The 10804-nt window shown below is 41.0% G+C and overlaps 1 non-coding gene across 1 annotated transcript; it reads right to left on the bottom strand.

The window, feature by feature from the left end:
• Positions 1-6689: 6689 nt before the first annotated feature.
• On the bottom strand, positions 6690-6872 carry LOC114672023 (small Cajal body-specific RNA 16). The gene has a single exon (XR_003722224.2).
• Positions 6873-10804: the final 3932 nt, after the last annotated feature.

Below are 10804 nucleotides of genomic sequence, written 5' to 3'. Positions count from 1 at the left end.
GTGTGTATCTGTGTGTATGATATAGCTGTGAAGGAAAGACACTATTTCTACAATTCATACATGGAAATATCATGACAGTCATATCTTATACATATATATAAAGTTAAGTATATTTAAATATATTAGCATGTTTTTACATATGTTATAGATCTCTAGGAGTTACTAAGCAGAGGCACAAAATGAAACGTTAGGCTTTGCTGTTTGTTCAGGACAAGGAGGTCATATTCTATTTTGGAAGCAGAAGCAAAGACTGTATTTGCTGCAAGAGCAAGCCTCGTCAGAGTGAATTGTGTAGATAGATTGCTGGTCACCTTTGTCTTATGTTAGTACTACTGTCCTACTTGCATAAAAAGACCCCTCCACACACACCTCCCTACTGCATGGAGGCCAGAAATTCCTACCACTAGAGCAGGGTTACTCAATGTCAGCACTATTAGCATTCTGGTACAGATGAATCTTTGTTTTGGAGACTGTTCTGTACATTTTAGGATGTTTAGCATCTTTGCTGGCCTCTACCCTCTAGATGCCAGTAGCATACCCCAGTTGTGACAACCAAATTATCTGCAGACATTGCAATGTCCCAGGTTCTGAGAAGGAGGGGAAAATTACCCTCAGTAGAGAACCACTGCATTAGAATAATCAGTGAGTAAGAAAAGAAAAAAAGGAGAGCCCTATGTCTTTTGAAAATAAATGAAGATCACCTAAATGAGGACAAACAGAGGTTATTTATTCAGGGCTTGTGATAGCAAGGGAGTCAGCTACCATCATTTGTGACTGGCAGAGATTCAAAGGTAGGCAAGGGAGCAGAAAGGCTTTATATGATCCATCAATCAGATATGCTCTGGTTGGAGGCTGTTGGCATGGCAAGGCTGGAGATAGGACATCTTAAGTTATTGGTTTGGGATGCATGTTTCGCTCTCTCTGATTGGTCCTGAGATGGGAGCAGGGGCAAAATAAAAATAGGGAAGCTCAAAGTCACTGAATAAGTGGTTTTCACCTTTGTGTTCCCAGTTCCCACTGCAGTTCCTGGAGGCATCGGTACTGGTTTCCTTTTGCTGCTGTAACAAGTTACCACAAATTTAGTGACTTAAAACAATACAACTTCATTATCTTACAGTTCTGTAAATTAGAACTCTAATAGGTGTCTTAGGGGGCTACAATCAAAGGGTTAGGACTGCATTCTTTTCTGGAGAGTCTAGGCATGAATCCATTTTCTTTGCTTTTCCACCTTCTAGAGGCTGCTCGCATTCTTGGCTCACAGTCCCATGTTCCAGCTCCAAAGCCAGAGACTTTAAATTCAGTAGTCAGCATCTCTCTCTAATTCTCTTCTGCCTCCTTCTTCTAATTTTAGGAATCCTTGTGATTACATGGGGCCCACCCAGATAATCCAAGATAATCTCTCCAAAATCAGCTCTGTGGCAACCTTAATTTATTGATTTATTGATTAATAAATTGATTATAAATTAATTTCATCTGAAACCTCAATTTCCCTTTGCCATCTAGCATAACACATCTACAGGCTCCAGGGATTAGGACATGAACATCTTTGAGGGCAATTATTCTTCCTACAACCACACCAAATAAGAAAGTGTAGTCCCTGGACCAGCACCATCAGCATCACCCAGAAACTTGTTGGAAATGCAAATTCCAAGGCCTCATCCTAGATTTGCTAATCCATAATCTCTGTGGGTAGATCCCAACAACCTGTGTTTTCACAAATGCTCCAAGTCTCATGCTCGAGAAACACTGATCTATACTCCAAATCCATTCTCCCCACTCCAAAAGTATATGGTCTATATATGAAGCCTTTTGATATCGCCACAATTAAATTCTTAGAAATGCACTCTTTACGGAGTAATTACAGAGTAATCTTTCCAAAATGTGATTTCTAATCTAATAGAGGATATCACTCCTTTACTAATAATCCTTAAATGCATGTGATGGTTAATTTTATGTCACCTTGACTAGATTAAGGGATGCCAGACAGCTAGTAAAACATTATTTCTAGGTGTGTCTGTGAGGGTGTTTTCAGAAGAGATTAGCATTTGATGATGATTACCATTTGATGATTAGCGTTTTCTGCGTAACTATATATATTCCACTGGTTTTGTTTCTCTGGTGAGCCCCTAGGTAATCCACTGCAGAGATACTGATGATTTCCTGGGCTTCCAATTATAGGATGGCACGGAGAGGAGAGTAGGGAGGTGGCCCTACTGTGGGAAGCAGCTGTGGAATTTTAAGACAGGCCTCTACCACAGAGTTTTTCAGGTTGTGAGTGTGTAATGAGTGATTTTATGTGTCAGCTTGACTGAGCCCCAGGGTGCCTCGATATTTAGTTAAATATAATTTCTGGGTGTGTCTATGAGGGTGCTTTTGTATGCAATTGACTTCTGAATCAAAAGACTGAGTAAAGCAGATGGCCCTCCTCAATTCCTAGAAGGTCTGAAGAGATCAAAGGCTTAGTAAGAAAGAATTCCTTCTCTCTACTTGACTGTCTTCAAGCTGGGACATTGGTCTCCTGCCTCCAGACTTGGACAGGAAACTATACCATTAGGTCTCCTGGTTCTCAAGCCCTCAGACTCTGACTGGAACTACACCATCAGCTCTCCTGGGTCTCCAGCTTGCTGATTGTGTATCTTAGGACTTCTCAGTCTCCAAATTTCATGAGCCAATTCCTTATAGTAGATAGATTATACATAGGTAGGTAGACAGGTAGGTAGGTAGGTAGGTAGGGAGAGAGAGAGAGAGAGGATAGATTCTATTAGTTCTGTTTCTCTGGAGAATTCAGACTATTAATTAATGCAGGATGGCAACCAATTAAAGGGGCACTTAACAATTTATGGAGTGCAACTACTATTGTTTTTCACAAAATAGAATGTTTTCATAAAGTGTTAAAAATAAATAGAATAAAGTGCACAGCACATAGAAAGGGTTAAGTATTATCTGGTGAATCTTCAGTTTCTGTGATTCATATCCATATAGGTGTACAGTTTGACATCAAGTACTTTTCTTCCTATAAATCAGGGTCAGGTCAGTCACGGTGGCTCATGCCTATAATCCCAGCACTTTGGGAGGCAGAGGCATGTGGATCACCTGATGTCAGGAGTTCGAGACCAGCCTGGCCAACATGGTGAAACCCCGTCTCTACTAAAAATACAAAAATTAGCTGGGCGTGGTAGCAGGCACCTGTAATCCCAGCTACTCAGGTGGCTGAGCCAAGAGAATCGCTTGAACCCAGGAGCTGGAGGTTGCAGTGAGCCAAGATTGTGCCATTGCACTCCAGCCTAGGCAACAAGAGTGAAACTCCATCTCAAAAAAAAAAAAAAAGAAGAAGAAAAGGAGGAGGGGAGGCCAAGGCGGGCGGATCACAAGGTCAGGAGATCGAGACCATGGTGAAACCCCGTCTCTACTAAAAATAGAAAAAATTAGCCGGGCACGGTGGCGGGCACCTGTAGTCCCAGCTACTCGGGAGGCTGAGGCAGGAGAATGGCGTGAACCCGGGAGGCGGAGCTTGCAGTGAGCCGAGATTGCGCCACTGCACTCCAGCCTGGGCGACAGAGCGAGACTCCGTCTCAAAAAAAAAAAAAAAAAAAAAAAAAAAGAAAGAAAAGGAGGAGAAGGAGAAAGGAGAAAGGAGAAGGAGAAAGGAGAAGGAGAAAGGAGAAAGAGAAGGAGAAGGAGAAGGAGAAGGGAAAGGGAAAAGGGAGAAGGGAGAAAGGTGAAGGAGAAGAAGAAGAAGAAATCAGGCAGGGTCAATACAATTTGAAAAACACTGCTCAAGGAGATGTTGGACTGGTGCTGGACACCTCTCCTGGACCACCCTGTATCTCTTCCCCTGGAAGTGATTCCATCCTGAAATGATGGCCTACTTTGAGCAGTACAATTAGTACTTGGCACATCCAACTATCATGTGATTCACTGTGATTTTGCATGTGTCTTAACTTCTCAACCACACTCTAGGTTCTCTGTGAACCAGGACAGGCTTCATTCTGCTTCACAACTTCCTCCAAGCTTGGCCCACTGTCTGGCAAATAAAGTAGATTGTTAACGAATATCGGTTAGTTGGCTGAATTTTACAAACCATCAAGTTTATTAAGAGAATCAGGTGAAATGTTTAGATGGGAAAAAAACCAATGGCCTCTCAAAAACAGTCCAAATGCCAGATGTCCCCTTGCAAATGACAACTGAACAGCAGTCCAAACAAGTGCATTAAGCCATTGCTAGCAAGAGACAATGCAGCTGCGACCCTGCATTAATAAAGAGAGCAGAAACAAGACAACCTGTTTTCACTCTGCTTGGAAATCTATGCTCTTCCCCAGCCATCAAAATTGAGTGAGAAATTGCAGTGGATACAATCAGCTCTTATTTATTATCAACGTTTCACAGCAGCAAGCATTAATAATACATCTTATAAAGCTTTTGTTTTCAGCTTTCCCTGATACTGAGCCAGCAAGATTTGAGAATGTCTATGGGATCCAGCCTTGGTAAAAGAAGAATTTCAAAGAGACAGAAAAAAAAAATATATATATATATATATATATATATATAAAGTTATCTAAATAGTCAACATGCAATTATTCAATTATGCTACTTTATGATATACCTGGCATAAGTCATTATAATAAAACCAGAAACAAATGCCACACATAAAACAAGAACCACCAAAATAAGTCCTTGGTATGAACAGAGCTTCCTGCCTCAATGCATAATTTATACTGTCTATAAAACCAACACCGGGGAGCTGCTAATTTAATTAGTTTGTATCGAACACTTAATTGTAGTAAGCCAAGGTTTAGGACTAGCTTGACAGCTGTTTTCATTACATCTAATTAATCTGTGGCATTTGGTTCTTTTTCCCGCTGTATTAGTCAGCTCAGGCTGCCATAACAAAATACTAGTCTGGGTGTCTTAAACAATAGAAATTTATTTTCTCACCATTCTGGAGGCTGGAAAGCCTAAGATCAAGCTTACAGCAAGGTTCACTTTCTGGTGAGGGCGCTCTTGCTGGCTTGCTGACGGTTGCCTGCTCACTATGTTCTCACATGGCCCTTCCTTGGTGTGTGCACACAGAGAATGAGAGAGATTGAAAAAGATGGATAGATGAGATGGAGGTCTCTGGGGTCTCCACCCTTATAATCTCAGTTAACATTAATTAACTTCCTTAGAGGTCCCATCACCAAATACAGTCACCCTGGGCGTTAGGGCTTCAACAAATGAATTTGGGGGTAACACAAATACTCAGTTCATAACACTCAACTTGCATAGACTGTAAAAATCATTTGGTTTTGCTTGGTCTGAGGAATCAGTTCCACCAGACAATATGATGTCCATGTTATAGTCCCTTAATTTTCCCTCATTCCAACAATTTATGTGCCAACAGTAGAAAGTGGTGCCTGCACAAGGACACTTCATCTGTGTGCCATGGTCTCACCAACCCTACCCAGGAACAACCATGTTGGCTCAGCATCTCCCCCACAAAGTTTTCCCAAACAGCCCCAACCTTCATAAAGGAATTCATTCATTTATTCACCTATCAGCACACATTTACTAAGTCACTTACACCAGGCATTGCACAAGACAATAGAGTTACAGGGTCAAAGAAGGCCCAGTCATTGCCACCAAGGAGTTCCCAACCCAGTGGAGAACACAGAAAGGAAACTTTAAGAATTCAGGAGAAACTCAACCTTAACATTTGCAGGCCTCAGGCTGAGGGTAAAAATAGGGGCCTGCATATTGTATATTAGAATGTCTAAATTATATAATTCAAGCTAGCAAGCAGTTAAATAAAGTATGTTCTTTCCTACAATCTTAATAAATGTAACTTCAAAATTACCCAGAAGGCAGATTCCAATTTAGAACTAGCAGAACAGGAAAAAAAAATGTATCCTGTGGCTTACTGCCCTTCTCTTCCTTCTCCCAGCTCCAGGCTGCCTGGCAAGAGGTCTGGCACACACATGTGGACACCTTCACATGTCCAAGCTCTATCCACAGCCCCTGCAAATAGCTGTCCCTTCATGGATCAAATAAAAAGACCTACAAAAGTTCTGGAAATAGACTCAGGGCAGAGGGTTCTGGAGTCTGGGTTTGAAGTGTGTTCAAGGATTGGGGCACCCATCAAGAGGGACATTACAAAAAGAACAGGGCAGGGCCCTCTAAGGCAGTGCTTGGCAAACACCTGCATGAGCACCACCTAGAGACTGCGTTAGAACGTGGATTCCTGAACTCCACCCCCAGAGGTGAGGCTTCAGTGGGTCTGGGATGCAGCCCAAGAATTTTCATTTCTAACAGTTCCCACAGGATGTCTATCAGTGGACCACACAATGAACAGCCTGAAGCACAGGACCCAGGACACGGCTCTGTTAAGTCAAGTCTAATAGTGACACTGATTTAGTGAGATATGTGCTACCCAAAAACTATGCAGAGTGCTAGCTGTAGCCACAGTAAGTGTATGTACACCTACATATATACAAGTATATGCTGAAAGCCAACTTTGTGCCAGGTACTATATTGGCTGCCTCATTCACTCACCAAATAATTATTGAACAAGAGACTATAAATGTGAAAGAACTATATACAAAAAAAGGCCCATCTTATTATATGTAAATTTGTTTTTAATTTAAAAATGTTTAAAATAAAAAGCAAAAAAAAATCAATCTGTTCTAGAGATTTCCACTTTTTTGCGGGTAGGGTCCTATTTATAGTATCATACATGCTCAAACTGCCACTAGAATGTTCACATCTGTTGCTGCAAATTCAAATCCCAGGAAAGACTTCTCCTAGGAATTTACTTTAGGTCAGGGTTGGGCTGCCAGTACAAGGCTGTACCCACAACTGGGCAGGTTCAACCACACAGGAGCCTTTCCCCAGACCATTAGAGTTCCACTGCTAACAGCAGAGTAGCTCGTATCGGAATGTTACTCCTGCTACCAATTATCAACTCTCGTCAAAATATTTTAAAAACTTGGAGGCACTAGAAAACAAACTACTGTGTGTCCAGATACAAGTGTAGGCATGAATATACTTCAGTGGGAAAAGAAAAAGTTCATGCCTTCTTTAATATATATGCCTGTAGCATACATCCACTATTCTCATAATATTAAAAATCAATCACAGATAGCCTCGCTTTAAAGATGAGGAAACTGTTTCTGAGATGTTAAGAAATTTGTTACACACAACCCAGCAGAGCAAGTATTTGAACTCAGGCCACCCCCACGCCCTCCCTGCTCTACAATGAATAATGGGGGAAACTCAAGGGAGACAAGGAGCTCTAGGTAGACCTTCTGAAAGAGGTTTTAAACCTTCTAAAATGAGTTTTAACTAAGAAAAGTTACCAAGGTGGAAGGAACAAAGGAGAATCACAATAGAGATAAAGACCTTCCAGCAGAGAGGAGGGCTTGTGTGGAGGCAGGAGTATTATGTATGACGGTGAATAGAAGGAATTAAGAGTGGATCCTTTTATCTGCAATGAAGGGTAGTCACAGCAAAGTGGGAAAGCAAGAAGGGGCATATACATGGGGAGAATAACTCATGGATGTATGCACGAAGCACTAAGCAAATGGGTTTCAGGGAAAGACAAAGCAGGCTTGGGAGATTCATTTCTGAGATTCATTTTATGCATGTTCTTCTAGTCCTCTCACCTCCTGTAGTAATTAATGTCCACCAAGTTTGTTTGGTAGCTACCTACACACCTTCAAATGAAACCTGTTGATGTTTTGAACATTTATTTAAGTAGTCTGTTATTATTCCACTATCCACATGTCATCTGCATCTTGGCATCTCAACAGCCTGCATCATTTGCGAGCAAGAACTGCGTGGGTGGATTTCACAGAACAGCCCCTCATTATTTGTTGATTTGGTTTAAAAATGACTGAAGTGTCAATATACTTTGCAAGGAAGTTATTAGCAATGGAAATGTCAAGTTACTTCTCACTGGTGATGAACAGAACAAACACAACACGTCCCTTCTGAAGGTGCTCAGGAACATTCATATTTGTAGAACCCAATTTGAAAAGCAGAGATAAACAGAACTAGTTCCTAATTGGACAAGTTTCTTTATTACATCTTGATCTAAACAGAGCTAATAGTTTTGGTCATAATTTCTCATATGAATCTTAAGATGGTTATATGGAATTTAAAATCATCTCTAAAATCCTATCAGCTAAATATATTTCACCAACTCCCTTACATGTTTCTTTAACCATTGTATAAGAGAACAAATGAGATTTATCACAATATATTTTAAAATCATGTACAATAGAAAATAGCATCAAGGTGACTTCCAAGGAAGTGAATTCTCTTTGTGCACTGAACTGGAGGTGTCGAGGGAATACTGATGTCGGTTTGGTTTTCTGCAGCAGAAAATGTACATAGTAGTCACCAAAAAGAGAACTATAGACTCCCCAACTTGTAGTGTAACATCCCATTAAGGAAGTGTAGCTTCTTAATTCCCTCAGCACCTAAAGCACTGTATGAAGTAACCACTTTCCACAAAGAGTACTACCAAATTTGGGACAGTACATTATGCCATGTCAAGTATATGGCACAATTTGCCATAAGGCAGACTTCTATTGACCCCTGCCATAGAAAACTCAGCTTTAGTTGTGTACACACAGAGTAAGCCACCCACACTGGGAATGAGGGTGGAGAAGAGATGAGTTAGAACCTTTTGGGATTATATTGAGCCTATTTGAAGGCTGCTACTCACCAAGTTGACCTTAACGTTCCCCTCAGCTTGATTAAACTTTAGACAAACTTCTACCTGCTCACAGGTCTCTGACTTCCCTTAGAGAATTTACTTCATATAATTTGCAACTGGAGCTGGGCATGGTGGCTCACGCATGTAATCACACTTTAGGAGGCCAAAGTGGAAATATCTCTTGAAGCCAGGAGTTCAAGACCAGACTGGGAAATATAGTTAGACCCCATCTCTTCAAAAAAAAAAAAAAATTAATAGCTTGGCATTGTGGCACACACCTGTAGTCTCAGTTACTCAGGAGGCTGAGGCAGGAGGATCCCTTGAGCATGGGAGTTGGAGGCCACAGTGAACTATGATCTTGCCAAAGCACTCCAGCCTGGGTGATAGGGTGAGACTCTGTCTTCAAAAAAACAAAACAAAACAAAAAAATTCAGTTGCACATTTTTATATGCCCCTTTGAGATGTAAATGTCTTATGACTCAAGAATGTCTTTCTCAAGGACCTGGAAACCATCGCTTTGAAATGTAATCATCAAGAAAGATATTCCTCCTATCTCCCAGTCTCTGTGGAAAGGTAGGAGCCTAACTTCCATTATGGACAATTAGCAAACACAGATGGCCTAATCACATTGACCAACCTCCTTTTGGGTTCTTCCACAAGATGATCCGAGAGCACTGGGAGGAAGGAAATAAGAAGTCTAATAGAGCATCCATGCTTTCTGAGGTTCAAAATTAGACTTACCAGTGGGGTGGACCAGGGAGGATGTGACCAAGACACAGTGGCATGAAAAGACAAAAGGCCCTATGAAATAAAATTCCCTGGAGATTCTGGGCTGGTGACTCAGGATGAAAAACTAAGGGTTTGGGGCAGAAAGAGCATATGGCTATGTCCTATGCTTTGGGGGACAATGACCAGTCTTATGAGAGTCCACTAAGAGAACAGTAGTCCTAGAGTCCAAGCTTGGGCACACCGTGTCTTGTGCAAGGACCAGGCACTATAAGCATCAGGAACCAACAGCAACAGCAACACCTTGTGGCTCCAAGAGACAACGGCCATGAAAGACTCTGCTTGGCCTTTTATAGAGAGGGCTGGTTCCCCTCATTCAAACAAATGAGCCCCAAAGTTCTTAGGCAGTTGGAGGTTGAGATTCAGGATAGGTAAACTTCAAGTGGAAGATAATGAACTTCCTGCTCACAGCACAGCTGCTCAAACAAATGAGTTTTAAAAGTAAAGAGATTTTAATGCATTTAAAGAGGAAAGTACACCGACATTTCTAAGCTGGTCATCCAATATAGTTTTTGGATTTTTATTTTTTTAATGAAAATAGACATGTGACAAAAAAACTACTTCTCTCTTTTCTAGAGACATAAAATAAATATTTGTGAAGGTGTAGAAACCAGAACTCAATCACAATTGGACGGGTGGAGATGGAAGTTTTCAGCTGGAATAATTTCCAAGCTCATATCTTCCCTCTACTGGATATGACTTAGTTTATTACAACAGTAGCACTGAGAGCCCTGACTAGGCCCCTGGGAAAGCTCTGAGAAGCTCCAGCTGTTCAGTCACTTTGGCCATCAAGTAGTTGAAGGAGACAGCAGTGTTAGAAGCAGTGAATCTGCCTTGGCCTCGGCAAAGGTTCTGTGCTTCAGATGGAATAAAGTTACCTCAGATTTATTAAGTAATAATAGGCAGACTCAAATTACCCAGAATTTTTATGTTTAACTTAATAATTCTTATCACACAGATAAGACATTTCTATAGAAAAATTATTTTTAAAAATCCCATAATCTCACCACCCATTGATAAGCACAATAGTATTGTTGATATTCTAATGTAGATATTTCTAAACTTTTATATAAATATATACTTTTAACAGAGTAGACTCACAATGTATATCCCTTAGTAAACTTTTTTTCTCTTAATACATCAAAGTTTTTGTTGTCGTCATTTTGTTTTTGTTTTTTAGAGATAGGGTCTCATTCTGCTACCCAGGCTGGAAAGCAGGGGCACAATCATACCTCACTGCAAGATCAACCTCCCAAGCTCAAGTGATCCTCCCACCCGAGCCTCCCAAGTAGCTGCGACTACAGCCAGGCATGGTGATGCATG

The sequence above is a fragment of the Macaca mulatta genome, chromosome 13 (genome assembly GCF_049350105.2).
Source record: "Macaca mulatta isolate MMU2019108-1 chromosome 13, T2T-MMU8v2.0, whole genome shotgun sequence".
Taxonomy (NCBI): Eukaryota; Metazoa; Chordata; class Mammalia; order Primates; family Cercopithecidae; genus Macaca; species Macaca mulatta.
The sequence above is the reverse complement of the archived record's forward strand: the minus strand, read 5'-3'. Positions and strand labels throughout refer to the sequence as shown.